The sequence below is a fragment of the Periplaneta americana genome, chromosome 4 (assembly GCF_040183065.1).
Source record: "Periplaneta americana isolate PAMFEO1 chromosome 4, P.americana_PAMFEO1_priV1, whole genome shotgun sequence".
Lineage (NCBI taxonomy): Eukaryota > Metazoa > Arthropoda > Insecta > Blattodea > Blattidae > Periplaneta > Periplaneta americana.
The window spans coordinates 156904031-156922828 of NC_091120.1; the positions used below are offsets into that span (position 1 = coordinate 156904031).

The window sequence follows — 18798 nt, forward strand, 5'->3', positions numbered from 1 at the left end:
GAGAGGTGTAGCGCACGGATCGTTGGAGTACAATTTCGGGTGCACAGTCAACTTCGAGAAGGAGCTGTAATTATTTTTTTATACACGCGTTATCCGATTTAGATGCAATAAATAGCATGCGTTTGCTAAATACACTATTTTTCATGGAGAACTGCCAACCTGTGTAACCACGGGCCGCTACTGATATTAATACAGTAATATGTATGATTATTGTTGATTTTTAAGGTGTTCACGTGCTCCTGTGCTCATATAAAGGAACTGCCGCTGCTCGTATTATATAAGAGACTGTGATGGGTAAGAGACCAAGTTTGGGGCGTTGTCAGGACGCGAGTCATGTCTAAACATGACCATACATGGTAATGTTTAGGGATTGTATTCACGTGCACTACGATAGACTTTATAGTTCCACATGACCATATATAGTAATATTTTAGGGAACGCAGCCGTACAGAGTCCAAAAATAACTCAAAGGGGTGAGAGGGTAACGCGTGGGTGAAAGGGAGATAGCTTTCTATGCAGTCACCAATTTCCTTAAGAGTAACTTATACATTTGCATTGATGCAATTACACAGAATACAGTAACATATAATTTACATACAGTAGAACCCCGATTATCCGTCTCCCTATTAACCGATTTGTGGATTATTCGTCTGTCAGAATATATGAAGTACTACTGTACGTTATATTAGTACATTTTTTTTTTCTAGAGTGTTATTACAAATCTTTACACTTACACAGTATGGTGTCGACCTGGTTGGCGAGTTGATATAGCGCTGGTCTTCTATGCCCAAGGTTGCGGGTTCGATCCCGGGCCAGGTCGATGGCATTTAAGTGTGCTTAAATGCGACAGGCTCATGTCAGTAGATTTACTGGCATGTAAAAGAACTCCTGCGGGACAAAATTCCGGCACATCCGGCGACGCTGATATAACCTCTGCAGTTGCGAGCGTCGTTAAATAAAAAAAAAAAAAAACATAACACAGTATGGTCTACTGTTCAAGTTGCCGTACTGTACAACTTAAAGACAAAATGTATTTCATAAGTGTCAAAAAAAAAAGCGTGTTCGTACTAAGTGTCGAAGAAAGTGCAAATACCAGTACTTTAGTGGTTTTGGGAAAGAGAAAACTGGCTCATCTTGCATCAGAATACGAAACCGATGTTACAACTGTGCTCGATTTAATAAGAATCAAGGATAAAATGTGTATAAAGTATGTAAATCTATGACATGAGACCTCTACTATTCCAATCTTTCCGCTGAAAGCCATTACAAGGAGTTTCCTTGCCTCTTCAAGACACGTCGTTGACAACCGAACTTAAATTAGTGAACTTCTGATTCACTATCTAGCGTGTTAAAGAGAAGACCACGGAGGAAATTCCTAAAGTTCAATTATTACTCATTTGATTTACGAAAATTTTTCATGGCACAGATTATCCGATGTTTTCGAATAACCGTTCATTCTATCCCTTTCATTACCACGGATAATAAAGGCTCTACTGTAGCCTACATGGTTCATAATTATTAATTCACACTACAGTCTACAAGGCCACAGGATTGTAATGTACTTCGTAGTACAGTAGTGAGTGTGGTTCAGTGTTGTTATGTGTTTCGGGAAAATATAAACACAAATGTGAGAAATAATGATGATGTAGGCCTAGTTAATCCATTGTTAGAGTGTCCTTTTTCGAGAAGAAATGATATTGAAAGAAAGGAAATTTTAAATTAAGATATAGCCTACCGAGATGGCTATGCCATCGCTGACAGTTTTTCTGACAGATAACCTTAAAACGCGAGTTTCTATTGAATCGTGATATGTGCAACCTAAATGGTTAAGTAGTAATGTGGTGCAAAACAATCTTAAATAAAAATAAACCTTGTTTGTTGCTATCGAAGGAAAAAAATAGAAAGGAAAGAAAGAAAGGAAGAACAGCGTCTATTAAGGGCTTCAGCGATCTGAAAAATATTTCCAGGGAAATTTCAACATAATTATACTCTTTCAGCCGAGCATAATATGGGTTGCTTCATAACACACAATCACTGAAACAAACTCACAGCATAACAACTTAGGCTATTTGGTGAGTGACAGTATTATTTTTAATTAATAGTAAAAATAATAATAATAATAATAATAATAATAATAATAATAATAATAATAATAATAATGATAACAGGCATAATAATACAGTAATAATTATATTAATAAGTAGTAGCTTGTGCACCAAATGCTGCAAACTAAGTTCATTATAAGTTCAAATAAAAATTTTTCAGATTAATTTTCAATGAAGAATAAGCCTACCAGTCATTTTAAAGTTATTTGCTTCCATAACAATGAAACATACTCTCTCTGAATGGTTTTTTTATGCCAAATACTTTTTTTTAGCCTATCCATCTTCAGTTTTTGAGTTTAAAAGCGAAAACACAACTAACAATGTTAGGACGATCAGTGGATTTTTCATGTGGGAGTAAAGCAGTAATAGCTATTTCAGGTCATTGCTTTCGAACAGTAGACATAGCATCTTGGTATAGCTGCTGCATGTTTCGCGAACTACATTGAAATGTAGAGGATAGAATCATTTTATCCTAGGTCTTGTTGAAATGATCGGGAGACTACAAAATCTTGTAGGCCTCTTATTTTATCAGCAAGTAATATCTTTTGGTCTTTCTTAGGAACTGTAATTTTTGCGCTCTCTCCAGACATTACTGGGGAGAATCACGCATATAATTAATATCAACATCACACCACCATTAAATCTATGAAAAAGATTCACACCACTTGATTAATAACTATAAAAATATTTCACTTTTAATAACAATTATTTTAACTTATATATGTACTGTATATATTATACAGCCGTCACTCAGTAAATTATAGAAATGAAGATCTAATTTAAGATATTCTCTACGTCTACTTATATAACTCCAAAAGATTTGAGCTTCTTATCAATAGGCTATATCATTAATATGTATATTAGTGACAAATACTCACATCATTGCATTAACTATAATAATATTTCACTTTTCATGGTGATAATGTCATCAAACGATCTCAATTTTCGTAGTTTTTAATATCCAATACACAGCTGTACTCAGAAAATTACACACCACAGAATCTGACCTGTAAATTATTTTAGCAAGTCTTGAAAATTTTTAATAACGAATTATAGAGACATTATAAAATTACACAAATGAAGATCGACACATTATTGTCATTATGATGTCACAGAATTTGCTCTGATTCGCTCTAAATATGTTGACAATCCTGTAGGTCATGGCCTTCGTGTAATATTAGAGAGTCAGTCAAACTTTTACGAAACCACCTACATGGACTCTAATTCAGTGTACTGAAAAAACTAATGCAACATTATATTTTTTCTTTCTCTTATTAGCTTTCATTGCTTCTTTATTTGTAACTTTTTTTGTTACTCTGTTATCTTTCATTTATTTTGTTTTGTATGCTTTGTCTAATGGCAGCCTCTAATTTGAGGAAGTACAATAAAATAAAATAAAATAAAATAAAATAGTGTGTATGTTTTATTTTTATTTTCAAAACTGACGACAGATGGATTTTGGGAAATAGGAAAATTATGTAGGAAAATTGATATTTCACTGAAAATTACTATTTTTCTGTAAATCTTTGGGTTCCTAACTTCAAAATGAGGAGTCATTCATTAAAATCCGTTCAGCCATTTTCCCGTAATTTCCATTACCAGTTCAAAATATATATAGATATAATAACAATAATAATTAATGTCATGAATAAACATTTTCTATCGGAGGCACTTAGACTAGTTGCATTTGGCCTCACCGAGGTTTTTTTTTTTTTTATTGTCTTGATGTTGATTTGTACATAAGTTTCAGCCCGTACAGCAATTGCCAACCTGCTAAGAAACAGAGGATGGGAAGTACATGAGGAGATTCACTGTGTGTCTGAAGATGATTCTCATAGAAGAGTCGATATAATTGCCATCAATAGAAGAACCCAGAAAGCGATGGTCTTGGACCCTACGATTTGCTTTGAACGAGACACAAATCAAGCACTGCAGGTTAATGATGACAAGTGAGCTAAATATGTACCTTGTCTTCCATACCTCAGTGAAAAATATGGCATTTCGCTTTACAACTGGGATGTTGCAGGCTTACTATTTGGAGCGAGGGGTTGTTTACCAAAATTTACATGTAATATTCTTAAATCCTTTAAAATTCCCTTTTATGAGGTTCAGAAGATTGTAATGGAAATTCTGAAGACCTCTCTTCAAATTTTACACTATCATCTATGTATTAACACGTAAATTTTTGTTTTAATATACAAATCTAATCCATATTTTGCCCATTTCATTTCCCTTTATCTTTTATGTTTGTTAATTCCGGATCCCAGTGGTCAACCTCACTTGAGGACGGATGATTTTAAATCTTAGTAGTATAAATAAGGCTTTTACTTTAAAGTAATATAAGGAGATATTAAAATGATTTTTGGTTCCGACTTAGTTATCCTTTTCTTGAAGGCATTTAATTAATCAAATTTCGCTTCAGGTAGCCAGAGCTCGAATGAGAGGGTTAGGATGATACAGCAACTTTCGAGAAAAGTTATTTGAAATTCTTGTGATGAAATCATAAAATGATTCAATCTGTAACATATCTTGGAGCTGTGCATTTGATGTGGTATAGTCAGCACCAGTGCCTTTTAAGGAGACTGATCGTTGAATTGCATGTAGTCTTCTGATGATTCTTGGATGAGCGGAATTCCAAACTTCACAACCATATGTCATAACTGGTGTTATGACTGATGTATAAAGCCTGACTTTGAGGGGAAAGTTAAGATACGGAGATATAATCAGTGGGTACAGAGGATTTCGGTCACTGGCCGCTGCTAATGACATCTATACACAAATTTAATAATAAGAAACAACGGCGATCACACATGTAAATGTTAGATTGGCAATGTATGCTGATGACACTGTCATCTTCAGCCGAAAAATAAACATAATAACTGCATATAGAGCTGTACAGAAACATCTTCAGTTAATAGATAAGTGGCCAAAAACCTGGAAGATTAAAATAAACAACATGAAATCAAATGCTATTATCTTTAGAGAAGGACAGTCTGTCAGCTTTCCCAATAACGGGACTGCCTCATTGGACAAAGCATAACAAACACACAGAGTGAAAACAAAAACAGACCACAAAAGAGAAATGTAGGGAACAAACAAAAAAAGGGAAATTAAGTACAGGTAATAGCATACACATAACAGGCCTAAACATAGTAAACAAATAGATTAGACGTTCAAACAAAAGTTCTTCCTTCTTAGGAAACGAAGTACAGGTGGTATTTTAAAATGGCAAGTGATCTTCTAATAGCAGTAAGGGAAACATCACGAATGAAGTCATTGTTCAGCTGGAACTTCTTGCAGAAACTGACAAAGAGACGAGGTATTGTGCCCCTAGCGCCAACCACTAGACCAACTACTTCAATAGAGGTGAGGTGATATTTCTCCAAATTCTGCATTTTTCTGTGTGGACTTCAGCGGCTGTTGTTCCTGTGCCTCGAACCTGACTGTCGGGTCGATAATGTAGGCGGATGTAGAGCCTGGTGGAATGGCAAGCATGTCAATTCGCCATGTCGACCAGTGCCACCACCACAGCTAATGCTCCATAAATTTAGAATAGCATATGTACAAAAAACTAAATATTTCTACTTCACCCACGTCTAAATTGGAAAGATCATATATTAAGAAATAAGTATACAGCGCTGAATCGCCTGAAACGACTTATACCACTTCTATTAAGTGTAAATTTATCCTTGAAATGTAAAATGACATTATACAAAGTGTACATACTGTACGCAGCCAAATGACATATGCAGCTCCTGCATGGGGGCTTGCTCCCCGAACTATTATGCATCACTTGCAGGTTGTTCAAAATAAGGCATTACGAATTATCGGTGGATATAATTTTTATACAACTCAAGATGACCTTGAAATATCAACTATACCTGAATATATCAAAATAGTTTCAAAAACATTTTACCATACTGCTAAGGAAAATGAAAACAAATATATTTCAAATCTTGGAAATTATAATCCAGCAATGTACCACAAACACAGGACTCCAAAACATATTTTAATGTAAAATAGTACAGCAGTAACTTATATTTGAGTTTCTGTTCATGATGAATGACTATATATTCTGGAAAAAGAAGAATTGTCAAGGCTTATATGAAGCCGGAACAATAACAATACTGCAAATGAAGAAGGTCGTCGTCATAAATGTTAGTGTCCAAACTATTTATTAAAATTAAAAAATTATTACTGGTAATAATAATTTATTTTTTTATTAAGATCGGCAAAAAATAGTATGCAATACATATGTTAAGTGCATAACAGAATCTCGTCTCGTCTTCTCTAACTTACCTCGATTCTGTTATAATGCACTTATCACGCTTGTATCGCATGATATCCATTCCTTAGAAATATATATTGTGGTTAAATAAAATTTGAAGGTATCTGGTTTCGTCAGCAGCAAGTTGTGAAGACACAAAGTACAAAATAATGTTAGAAATATGGCCAGATTTTTGTTACTCGGTCTCATCTTCAACCTCTTCACCCCTACCAAACTTGTGACACTTAACAGTTTGCAACTCCGCTGTTTTTTTTAGTTGGTTATTTAACGACGCTGTATCAACTACAACTTACACTGGTTTATGTCGATTTGGTTTTTTTTTCTGTATGAATTGAGGCGCTGACATGGGAAAGGTAGTAACTGCCAAAAACAAAATTTTTCAGAGGAAGCAAAAAACAAATTTATGAACACTTTCTCACTTACATTATTACAGAAACTGCTTTAAATGAAAGGCATACACTCATGTTTGTGTTACATATGAAATTTGAAAAGTCTGGCACAGATTTATCTGTGAAATCCTATTTTATGAAAATACAACATTGAAATCACTCCTTGGCCAAACTGAGATTTAACGTTATTTATACATTATGCTCAAATTTGTCTGTAAAATGCATGTTACTTTTCATCGAGGAAGTCTAACATAGATAACAAGTCTCTCTTTTTGGCATTAGAGATGACTGGTCTTCTTTCAAGGCGTTGCAAGCACTGCAAGTTAGTGATTGACGTTAATGACTGTCCTTTCTTAAAAATCCTGTGCTCTGTCCACATTTCAAGGTCATTAAATGACTGTCTTGTTTTTATTAGAGGAAAATCAGCTCTTGAGAGTCTAATGCAGGTGAGGGTGCTGATTTTGATAGGAGTTGTATTCAAAAACTTGTCACATTCTGCAGAAAAGTCGAAGAATTCCTCATCCTTCATCATTATTACATTATTGGGCCTTACCTCTTCTGGAACCATGGTCTTGCATCTTTTTTTTCTTTTCTCTATGATGCCAAATTCCCTATCACATGGCATGTAGGAATGTTCTGAAACCAGGAATTTCAAGTCCACTGAATCAAAATGTTTCTTGGCAATAATGTAAATCAGGACCATTAGAATCATCCGATTCTTATTCTGCCCTGCACAGTTATCAGCCCATATTTGTCTGGACACACTCTGATGTTGTAAAAGGAGTTACTACCTTCTCCGCTGCGCCAACAGCTGTGCACATACAACTTACAACATCTAGTGACTACGTTTCCAACTTCGTTTCATTACATACGGACATACTACCTTCTCTGTGCCATTGGCATGGCCATTTACTACCTTCTCAATGAAAAACCTAAAAATTCGAATTTTTGGCAGTTACGACCTTTCCCATGTCAATGCCTCAATTATTGTAATGGGAGAAATACTTATGTCTCTTTCTCCAAGCAAGCAGATGTTCCGTAAGTTGTCAATAAATTAACAAAAAAGGTTTGTGGAAACTGACTTATGTCACTTTTCCCAGGCACTGCAGATATATAGATACTGTTTTAATGTTCGTTTTATCTTATTTTAACCAATGACATTTACATGCACCATTGTTTTCCACTATGTTCTCCTTTTCACTTTATATCGCACATGACATAGAAAAGTGACACAACTTAAAAAATGGCGATTTTGAGTTAACACTGTAGAAAGATGCAGAAGATTATGACGCACAACCGGAAAAAACGACACATTTCTACTTCCAATATTAACAGACGGAGAACATTTGTGTCACTTTTCTTTTGGGCAGGATTTGCCAGTGGCGTGCAGTGACCATTAAGACTGCCGAAGCACTGAATATTATAATTGTTAGGTAAACAATAGTAAATCAAGGGGCTTGCCTTGATAAAATCACAACTGATAATAATTTAAAAGAACGTATATTAAAATAAGTAGACCTAATATCAATTTAAATTTCTTAAAGCTACCATTAAACAACATTTGATATAAAATAACAAGCTTCTGGCTTTAAACTCACCCTTGGCACTTGTCGCAGCGAGATCAAAGGAACTGAAATTCAATCCTCTCCTGGGAAGCAAATTTGGTAACCACCTCATCAAAGAACTCTTTCTTCTTCCTGAGTTCTCCTAGTAGGCACGCTTCAATTGAAATAATTCCAAGATGAGATAGTCTCTCTTCTCCAGTAGAATTTCGAGAGTAGCTTTTGATTCTCTTCAGCGTTGAAAACGACCTTTCTACTGAAGACGCACTCACAGGAATTGTACACAGTAATGTCACTAACACATTAAACTGCTGAAAACTTTTTTTCAGCATTGAATTAGTACTCAATAGTTTTGCAAGTTCACTCATGGTTTTATTTCTAAACTCTTCACTGCTGTACACTACAATCAGCTCATTTTTCAATCGAATGATGTCGAAAAATTTTCCATATGTATCTATGAGACTTTGAAAGCAACTTTCTGGGAATTGGTTAGTATATTTTTCATAGTTTTGAGGCGACAATAATTTTAAAAATTTCAGTTTAGAATAATCTTGAAATCTTACACCCAAGTGGTTATCAATATTATCAAACACTTCGCAATAGATGCGTTTATAGTTGATATTTTTTTCTCTTCGGAGGCTCACCTACTTGAGACATGGTTTCTTGGAAAACCCCTTCATAATCGTCACGTAATGCGGCTATGGAATGGCGAGTTTCTTGTATTTTCTCTTGACAGTACAGAATATCATTTGCTTGGTTCTGAAGGATGTTGTACAACACATCAGTGAAGGTAAATATTTTGTCAAACGTATTTAAGAGAAAAACAAATTTGAAATCTTCCAAAAGTGTCAAAAAGCCATTAATTGGTGCTAAAATATCTGACTCAATTTCTTGAGGGTGTTCTAGCATAGCACAAAAGACATTACAAAGTTGAATTCTGTTCCTGCACACAGTGTTTACCAGTTTTGATTAATAATTCCATCGCGTTGGACAGACGTGTGGAAGATGACGTTGCAAAAATTGATCCAAAAAGTTAGCACGTTTCGGTGATCTTGAAAAAAAAGCTGCAAGTCCATTAAGCTTACTAAAAAATATTTTACACTCAGGTATTTGGCTGGTGCTTTGAGACAAAACGAGGTTAAGTACATGGGCATAACAGTGAAAAAATAGGGCTTCTGGATGTGTGACTTTGATTAATGCTTGTACTCCATTCAAATATCCCGCCATCGTCGCTGCACCATCATATGTTTTGTGCAATCAATTTTTCATTACATCCGAATTCTGATAAGAAGTGCCGGATAAGTTCTGCAATAGCTTGGGCATGTTTGTCACTACTTATATCACAGAACCTCAAGAATCTTTCCTTTATCTCTCCTTCATGCACATAACGCAGGACAATAGAAAACTGTGCTTTATTTGCCACATCTGAAGTTTCGTCAACCATGACGGCTACGAAAGGAACTTCAATAATTTCCTGCTTTATAGCTGATAAAACGATTGAACCTACAGCTTGGATTAGGTCATTTTGAATTCGATTAGAAATTCCTTTAAACACAGTAGAGGTTTCTAAATGCTCCGCTAAAAGAGGATCATATTCTGCAGTGTACTTCAGCAATTCCACATAATTGCCCCAATTAACAGAATTTTCTATTTCATCATGGCCTCGAAAGGCCAACTCTTGTTTTCCCAGAAAACACACTGCATTAATAAGCCTTTTAAGGACGTCCTGTTCTGCTTTACCTTTTGATTGTGTAGAGATATTTCATTTTTAAGCTGGTGGTCAAGTGCAGTTTCTGTTCTATTTTCCCCAAAAGCAGCTATAGCTACAGATGATCGTAGGTGGTTAACAGACAGCCCGTGCTCGGCTATAGATTTTACTAAATTTCCCAAATGCGTGTACCCAGTTCTGGTCCAGTATTTCTATCCTTTCCAAACAACAGACAGTACCAGCAAAACACCGCATTTAGCTCAGCGCTGCCTGCTAACCAGTCACATTTGCTATACATATTAGACTGAAAATATCTAGTAAATTTACTGGTCTTTTGAACCAAGTTCGGTAGTTCTGGTGTTGGCCGTCCATTTTTAATTATCTCATTTTTTTCTTGGAAAGAATGAGCGGAAAAGGGCTTCAACACAAGCTCTTTTATAATACATGTAGACATTGTTCTATATTATATAATGTATTGTATTATTAGTTACTACCTGGTACCTTCATGAACTAAAACATTTTCACACACATTCGACAAACATGTACACTGAAGAAAACATAACTGTTACTGATACACTTTACACTTTCTATATACAACTTCTCACATATGACTCGAAATTACCGAGAATGCTTCTGAACGCGACGGTCTGAACAACACTACAAAAAAAAATAGGGGCGAAGTGTGGCATCTTACTGCTCTAAAAGAAAGCAACACACAGGTATAGTCGGTGACTCAGGAGAAGACGAGCGCGGAAGGGAACAGAAAAAAGGGTGGTAAACAGATATCATTATGACAATAATGCAATACTTGTACTACTAGTAGATGGAAATAATGTTTCCACTCACTAGTAGTACAAGTATCGCACTGTTGTCGTAATGTAATCTATTATCCACTCTTTCCCCTCACTCCGTACTCGTCTTCTGAGTCACCGACTACTCGTCTCCATGCTCATGCAGGCATTCTCTTAGTTGACACGCGTAACAGTGACGTCACAACCCATGCTATAGTGAGGATCACGTAAGTTCAGTTCCCAAACAGCAAATATTTCCGCCTTGTCAGTGTTGCCAACTGTTACCAGATATCACCACATGTAGTAAAATCACGATCCTATGTACTGAATGACTTCTTTACTCACCGTACTTTACCTTAATGTTGGAAGGTTATTCTAAATAGTTTCAATAATAATGAGAAATGTATTGCTATGTTCTATTCTTTTATTCCTTTACATTATTATTAGTATTAGCATTAATAGGTTACTAGACGTAAATATACAACAAAGTATAGTATATAATATTCAAGAATCAAATCTGTTCCAAGACCAATTAAATTATTGTCACTTCACTTCAAAGATTCCAGCGTACATATACTGTACTTCCTAAAGGTAGATAAATTAATAACCAATTGACTTTTGGTTGGAATTCGAATGAACTTCTGATTATCTTTTGAAATTAGTAAGGAAATGGATAATACAACTATGCTAAAACTGAAATAATAATAAATCAACTTACAAAAATAATTTTGGTCCTTAAAAGCCATAAGTAATTTCACTTCTAGATACCTTTTTAAAGATTTCATTTGTTTGTAAATTGCTTAATAATGCTACACTTACACTTATTATTTCTGCAACTCCACGTCTGTCATTGAAAAAATGTATGATACATAACTGTGAAGTCTCTTTTTGGCTCTTGTGTCCTAAATTTAAATAAGAAAAAGCAAATGATTCAAGAAATGTGAGCTGGTGAAAATTAAATACTCAATTAATAAAATAATTACTACCAAAAGAATATTTTATTAATTCTATACAAAAGATGGATTACACAGAACAGATGGCCAGAAATCATAGATTTATACACAACATACAGCATGAAACGATCATCAAAAAATGCTTTTTGTACACAATAACATCTTTCAAACGAAGTGAAATAGCCAATAAGTTCAATAAATATTATGCTAATAAGTAATAACTATAATTAATAATTATCTACAAGCTGTGAAAGGGAATAAAATAGTATATTGTTGAAATTAGGGGGTTATGGTTTATTACGTGTATTTATAATTTTAATTACTTTTACTACATTTAATTATATTTTAATTTCTATTAGATTAGTTGGTGGTGTGGTTGTTAGTTTTATCTGTGTACGTCAGACTATTAAGGAAAAACTGAAAGAAATATTAAATCTACTATCTACTTTATATAACAATATTTAATCAAGAACTGAATATTACTATTAATTTAATAACATAAGACCCAAAACATCTCCAAGTCCAGACAATACTCATGCTGATTTTCTTAAACATGTTGGCAAACAAGCAAACTCACTACTTTTATCTTGTAATCTCATCTAAAATACAATATCTGTCTGGAGAAAATCTATCATAACATCAATTTTGAAAAGCAATTATTCAACTAATATCTTTTCGAGTTATCGACAGATACCACTTACTAGTATGATAGCCAAAATTATGGAAGAGATGATTTCATAGATTGAATTGGTTCCTGGAATCTAGTAACTAACTTTCATTTTATTGGGTTGACTTTAGAGAATTGCATTCAACAAATGGACAGATTTTAAATTTTAGTCAAGATATTAAAGATATTTTAAACAGAAAACAAAACAACTTAACAATTTTAATTTATTTTCAAGGATCATATGGCTCTGTAGATATAAATCACTTAAGAAATTGCAAACTTAGGGTGTCCATGATAAAGTGTTACACTGGGTCAGTGACTTGATTATTTGATTCATTGTCACAAATATGTAAATAGAGACAGATTCATCTGGGCTTCCCACATTGTTGTTTTCAGGAATACATTTTCCAATATTAATGTCGATGGTCTAACTAAAGAAATAGATCTTATGATAATCTCATCATTTGCAGATAATATGGTTGTCTAGAACAAAAAATCACAGTCCACAAATATTAATAAACTGAGCCAAAATCCCAACAGACTTTTTGACTCTACTTGGAGAACTCAAACTTGCTCAATTAAGGGAAACTTTACTAATAAAACACAATCCCAAGTTATTTCAAAATGAATAGTATATAAGTTAACTTTAACAGATGATGTTAAGAAATGTGATACTTCTCCAGACATTTTAAAAATCATTAGAAACGATAAATGATCTGGTCAGTGAGTGACTACATACAGTATTTTTTATAGATGGATCCTGTTTACCAAGCCATAGATGTAGTGGTGTTGTAGTACAATACCAGTATATTCCCTTTTACAGGGAATTATATTCAAACACTTGTTTGCCCCATTTTAACCGTGACAACGCTTTTTAGCTTTTTAAACATTCTGGTTATTGTATTGTGTTTGTGTTTAGTGAAAGATTTTAGATAAGGGCGCAAATAGCCATAGTAGCTGACGCGCCCTTTTTAAACGCCACTAACTAACTAACTAACTAACTAACTAACTAACTAACTAACTTCAAACACTGACTAATTTTGATAGTGAAAATTTAGATACACTTTTAAGCTTACAAAATCTCCAGTATCGACTTCATAAATCTGAGAAGGCTGTCATACTATCAGATTCAAAATCAGATGTTCTTGCTGCAGTAATGGACGTAACAGCATGAAATCTCAATATTTTACAGTGTTTTAATATTTTAAGCAAAATGGTCGAATTACATCGACGACTGGTACTTCCGTGGATCCATGAACTTTATGGAGTGGGAGGTAATGAGGTAGCTGAAAGGTAGCAAAATTACTGTAAGGTTATCTATACCTGCATCTTACCACACTGTTAAAAGAATAACAAGATCAGAACATGACAATGTGGTAACAAAAATCGGAATGATTCTAAAGCAAATGAAAAAATTGCAATAGGCCATCCGGCGTCTGCTCCACGATGGAGGAAAATCCTCAGAAGAAACCAACTAATCAGACCAAATGGGGGATCCAAACTACCCTCGAGTGCAGCTCTGAATTTGCAGGCCAACGAGTCTACTGACTAAGCTACATTGGTGGCTCCACTAAAAATATGAAGTACATGGCACTCAGATTATTAAATTGACAAACCTAAACAATTATTCATCAGTTAAGCTATAAAATATAATACATAGCAAGCAAGTTAATTCAATTTAAAAGTATAAACAATTCAATCAGTTGAAATATACAGAAACTGATAATAAATATCATGCAAATTACTTCACATTACAAGCATAAACAATTCATCACTTGTGGTATACAGCCTACTATTTAATTTACAGCACATACAATTCATCAGTTAAGCTATAGACCTACAGTCTACTATTCAATTTACAGCATATATAATTCATCAATTAAGCGAAACAAAAATATAGTACAATACATAGTAAAAATAATACACCTAATTTAATAACTGAACTTCTATGAAAATCTACAGTGGCAGTACTCATATTATCACAGGCCATGATTGTCTCAAATATTTACAAAGAACTGATATTTCAGAATCTCCCCATGCCATTTCTGAAATCTCAATGAAGATATGGATCATTGTCTTGACTGTTTAACTTTACACAGCTTTCAATCATCTGGTTAAATATTGGAGTGCAAGATAACAAATGACATCAACTGCTGAACACTTGGTATCAATCAACCAACAACTTCATTACATTAAAGGGGAAAAAAAACTGAAAGAATTAATTGTATATAGACACAACACATAAGACAAGGCAGCTTCAGAACAGTAATTGGCAAGGCTCTGTTGTTTTAGGATTCTTATGTAGATTCAATTTCACCTGAAAGAAAAAAGTAGCATCTATAAGTAGTAGTAGTAGTAGTAAAGATAATAATAATAATAATAATAATAATAATAATAATAATAATAATAATAATAATGACTGTAAAGTATGGAAATTAATATTGCAATGTAATATCAAAAGGTGATTTCACACCATCAACTCTTATCATTTAGTACAACTCTTATCATTTAGTACAACAAATCTATTATATTCAGTTGCAATCACCAGTAGCTGTTCTTTCCTCCATTTTGTTGTTGGCTGATTTTTCACAAGTCTGCTATGATATGCAGCACTATCCATGACAATAACGCATTGCCCTAATGTTCTCAGGTCAACAACTGTGTTTGCACCCACTTCTCAACTACAGGGCTATTCATAGCACTATGGTAGTCCTGACTTTTCTTTCAATTGCATGAAAAAATTAAATCAGCACCTGCAATAAAAATTATACCTGGGCATATAATTACGTCACATGAATTCACAGCATTTAAATAAAGAAAATAAAACATAACATAACATAACATGACATGACATGAGATCCTCTTTGGTGAAAGGCTTTCCCACGTTTTTATTTAGTCACCAATTTTTATATTTTTGTACCCTGATTTAAAAAATTACTCTTGCCAAATTTACGTAAAATATAAATCAATATAACTTACCGAGTATAAATCCACCTTTCGTTCCGGCATCTAATCTTCCACCCTCATTTGTTGGTCTATGAATAACACCATTCATGTCACTGGAAACTTCACCTGGTTTATTTCATGAATAAGTGGGTGATCATACTTAAAAAAACAGAGAGAGAAAAGCAATTCACATTGACACTCTAAGAGACACAAAAATTTTAAAGACAGGAAAACCGTTCAAGAATTTTATAACTAACCTCTAGTTATAATATGAAACTATTAATTGCAAAACATGTTGTTCCCACCTGAATTCATTACTAGTAGCCTATATTAATTGCAATTTCATATTCCACATAAGTGTTAATCTATTTGTTAGTAAAAAATTCAATCACTCAATGTCTCACAATACATTGAAATTTACCATTCATAAAAATCCAAGTCTCATCCAAGAATACTACGGGTTTAGGGTTCTCACGCTCCACATTTCTTATATATTCTCTTAAAAACGAATAACATCACTTTCTCATACATGTGTATAAGGATCCCCTTTGCTCCATAGAAATTTCATCTCTTTCAAAATTTTTTTCACCGATGATAAGGATACTCTAAATAAATATGTTTCATAATCATCATTCATATGTTCCAGAACTTTTGCTGCTGTTAGTACTTCCCCTGTAACAGTAAATGAAAATTATGCCATATTTTTATACATAGGCCTATGACTAATATCAGAATTACATTGCATAAATCAACACAATAATTCCTGTAACTTCCCTACCTTTATTTAACTTGTCATAAATAAATCTCGCAATTGCATCTTCCGTAAAATCATCAGCATCAGTCACTGGATGTTTACGTAGTCTATGTTTTCCTAGTGTCACGAGTGGGGTCCCCTTGTGTGAATTGATCACTTTCGTGGCTGTAGTTAAGCCAAGCTGTAATAACAAACAATAACATAATACTTCTAAAAATGGTTATATCATAAAATTCATGCATAATACCAACATTTACAGCTATATGAATAGAAAATGATCAACATGTTAGGTTGGGTCTACGATAGGTTTAAGTAGGCTAATATTTAGGTAATTCTCCAGAAAAGCTACACCAAAGAAGGCATAATTTTATTTTGTTTAATTGATTTCTGTGATATTTACATAGTGATGAACACGTGGTATTAGTGCACAGCCACAAATACTTTCAGCACAAAAATCCTTTGACACTTACCTGTATATTCTAATGCATTGTTGTAGTCCCTCCCTCAAACTTGTTGCTAATTACCAATATAACATGCGAGAGGTCCAGGACGAAGAGAAATGGTTAGTTTCCCAGTAGTGCGTCCTCATCCTCTCGAGTGTTATATCTTAACAAGTACTTTGGGTGGGGTAGCTTTTCTGAAGAAACACCATATTTAATATTACTTAGACCAGTCATGAATAAATTATTCAGCCAGAGTCAACGTTCCTATGCTTTATAGAGTATGTTATATAGTTATTATATAAAACTGAATTATTTTTAAGCACCATAACAGGCCAACATTCATGTAATATTTGCTGCAATATCAAGTTAATAATTACAATATGACTTGTATTTTCTTCGGCCGATGTGGCATGTAAATTGTGATCTGAACGGTTAATTTAATACCAAAAGAGAAAACTGGAAATTTACTTTCGTGCTGTTTGATTACTTGTTCGTCTAATTTGTAAATGTATTTAAGCTATCACCTACTGCAGTATTACAGTATCTTAAATGTATTTAGTTTGGCAATATGAAAATCACTGACTTGATTAAACATTAGGCCTAACCTAAAAATTTGTTTTGTTTGACCACAATCATGAAATTATTAGTGCAAACTCCTAAAACTGAATACCACTTTGAAATGTATGCTTAAGAATACTTACTCCTAATAATTGTCCTATTCTGGTTGTAATTGCTGTCTCCGTTAGCATAATTCCTTCTTCATTACCTTCTTTCTTCAACTCATTATACACGTGAACTACAGATTTCTGAAGCGTACTCTGAATGCCACACATTTTCTTCCTTGGAGGAGTCACTGCAACACTATTTCATTTTTTTGACATAGTAATAAAAATCTAAACACGAAAGAAATTCATTAAAATTTGAAATAATATTTCTATCCATTACCCACGTGCATTATCACGCCCAAGTATATTATATTCATTCGTACTTATCTGACTATTCTTGAATTATAACCACAACGCAACACATAACATAACTATAATGTATTAATATTAATACTAATATTAATTAATTATTAATAAGTTCGAATTTCACTATCTTCCAGTAACCGGCTGAGAAATCTAGTACAATTTTAATTTCATGGAACTCCAGTACCGGCAAATATTGTCGATATTTGCCTCAGCTGCCAACATACCGATTACAAAATCACTACCATTTATAGTATTTGTCAGTATCGAAATTCGAAACGAAGTTGGCAAAAGAAAATTCAACCTTCAAACTAGAAAATCACCATAATCCACTAGCATTTGTAGTAATGGGGGAAAAATGGTTAGGTTTCACCCTTAGGGTATCAAGTTACCTGGTCTTCCCTATAGCTTCGGATTGTGGGGTGCAGACGCACATAGCCCGTGGCCTTCATCAGAGGTGCGCGCGCAATTCCTTCGCTGTTCAGCCGAAGTAGAAGTGATAATGCTTCGGTTCGCTCACAATGCTCATACCAATAATGTAACGTATTAAGCTCTAAGTTCTATACGTTCTGAAGAAATCTGACGATTTTATAGATATTATTGAATAATCGTGTAATTATAATGACATAATATATTGTTACCGAAGCAGTGCTTCAGTAGCTTACCCTGAATGCACGCCACTGGGATTTGCACACCCTGAGTACGAAAAAGTGACATTTCTGAGTTCGATAGAGAATTATGGTAATTTTTGTGCCGAATAAACGACACTTTTTAAATTGTAAGATTCTTTTCTGTGGAAGTGCGTAACTTTTTACATTCTTAATAGTCATAAGTAAAAAAAAAGTGTCGGTTTTAATTGTTCAGAGTAAACATAATTTCCTTCTGTTCTTAGTACTATTTTTAGTTATGACACTCTTCTTTAAATAAATTTGCCACAGACATTATTCCGTAATGAAGTTATAGCATAAGTAAATTTTCAGGACTGTATTTTAAGTTGGGACAATTTTGTGAACAGTGATGAAGAATTAATTTTCTGTTATCACTTTCCTTGAATGAGGTCACGTTATACGTAAAGTTGATAGCAAGTTGTTTTAAATTTATTTATGAATATGGATATTATTTCAGAGTTAACAATGAGGCCTATAGAAATACTTATGGTACAAGCAGCTCTGTCTGGAATTATCTGGAATAGGAACAAACTGTATAGAGGAACTGGAAATTAAG

General features: G+C 33.8%; 2 long non-coding RNA genes across 3 annotated transcripts in view; both read right to left on the reverse strand.

Annotated features, from left to right (window-relative positions):
* LOC138698350 (uncharacterized) overlaps positions 1-18798 on the reverse strand; it is a 47019-nt gene that overhangs the window by 22595 nt on the left and 5626 nt on the right. The gene's annotated exons all lie outside the window — the stretch shown is intronic.
* On the reverse strand, positions 11811-17919 carry LOC138698349 (uncharacterized). 2 transcript variants are annotated; one of them, XR_011331842.1, is made up of 6 exons: positions 17595-17907; positions 17308-17467; positions 15831-16344; positions 15443-15568; positions 15009-15216; positions 11811-14780 (listed from the first exon to the last, which is right to left on the reverse strand). It is a non-coding gene; the product is annotated as an uncharacterized lncRNA (long non-coding RNA). The 2 variants fall into 2 exon arrangements; XR_011331841.1 differs by having other exon boundaries at positions 17308-17919.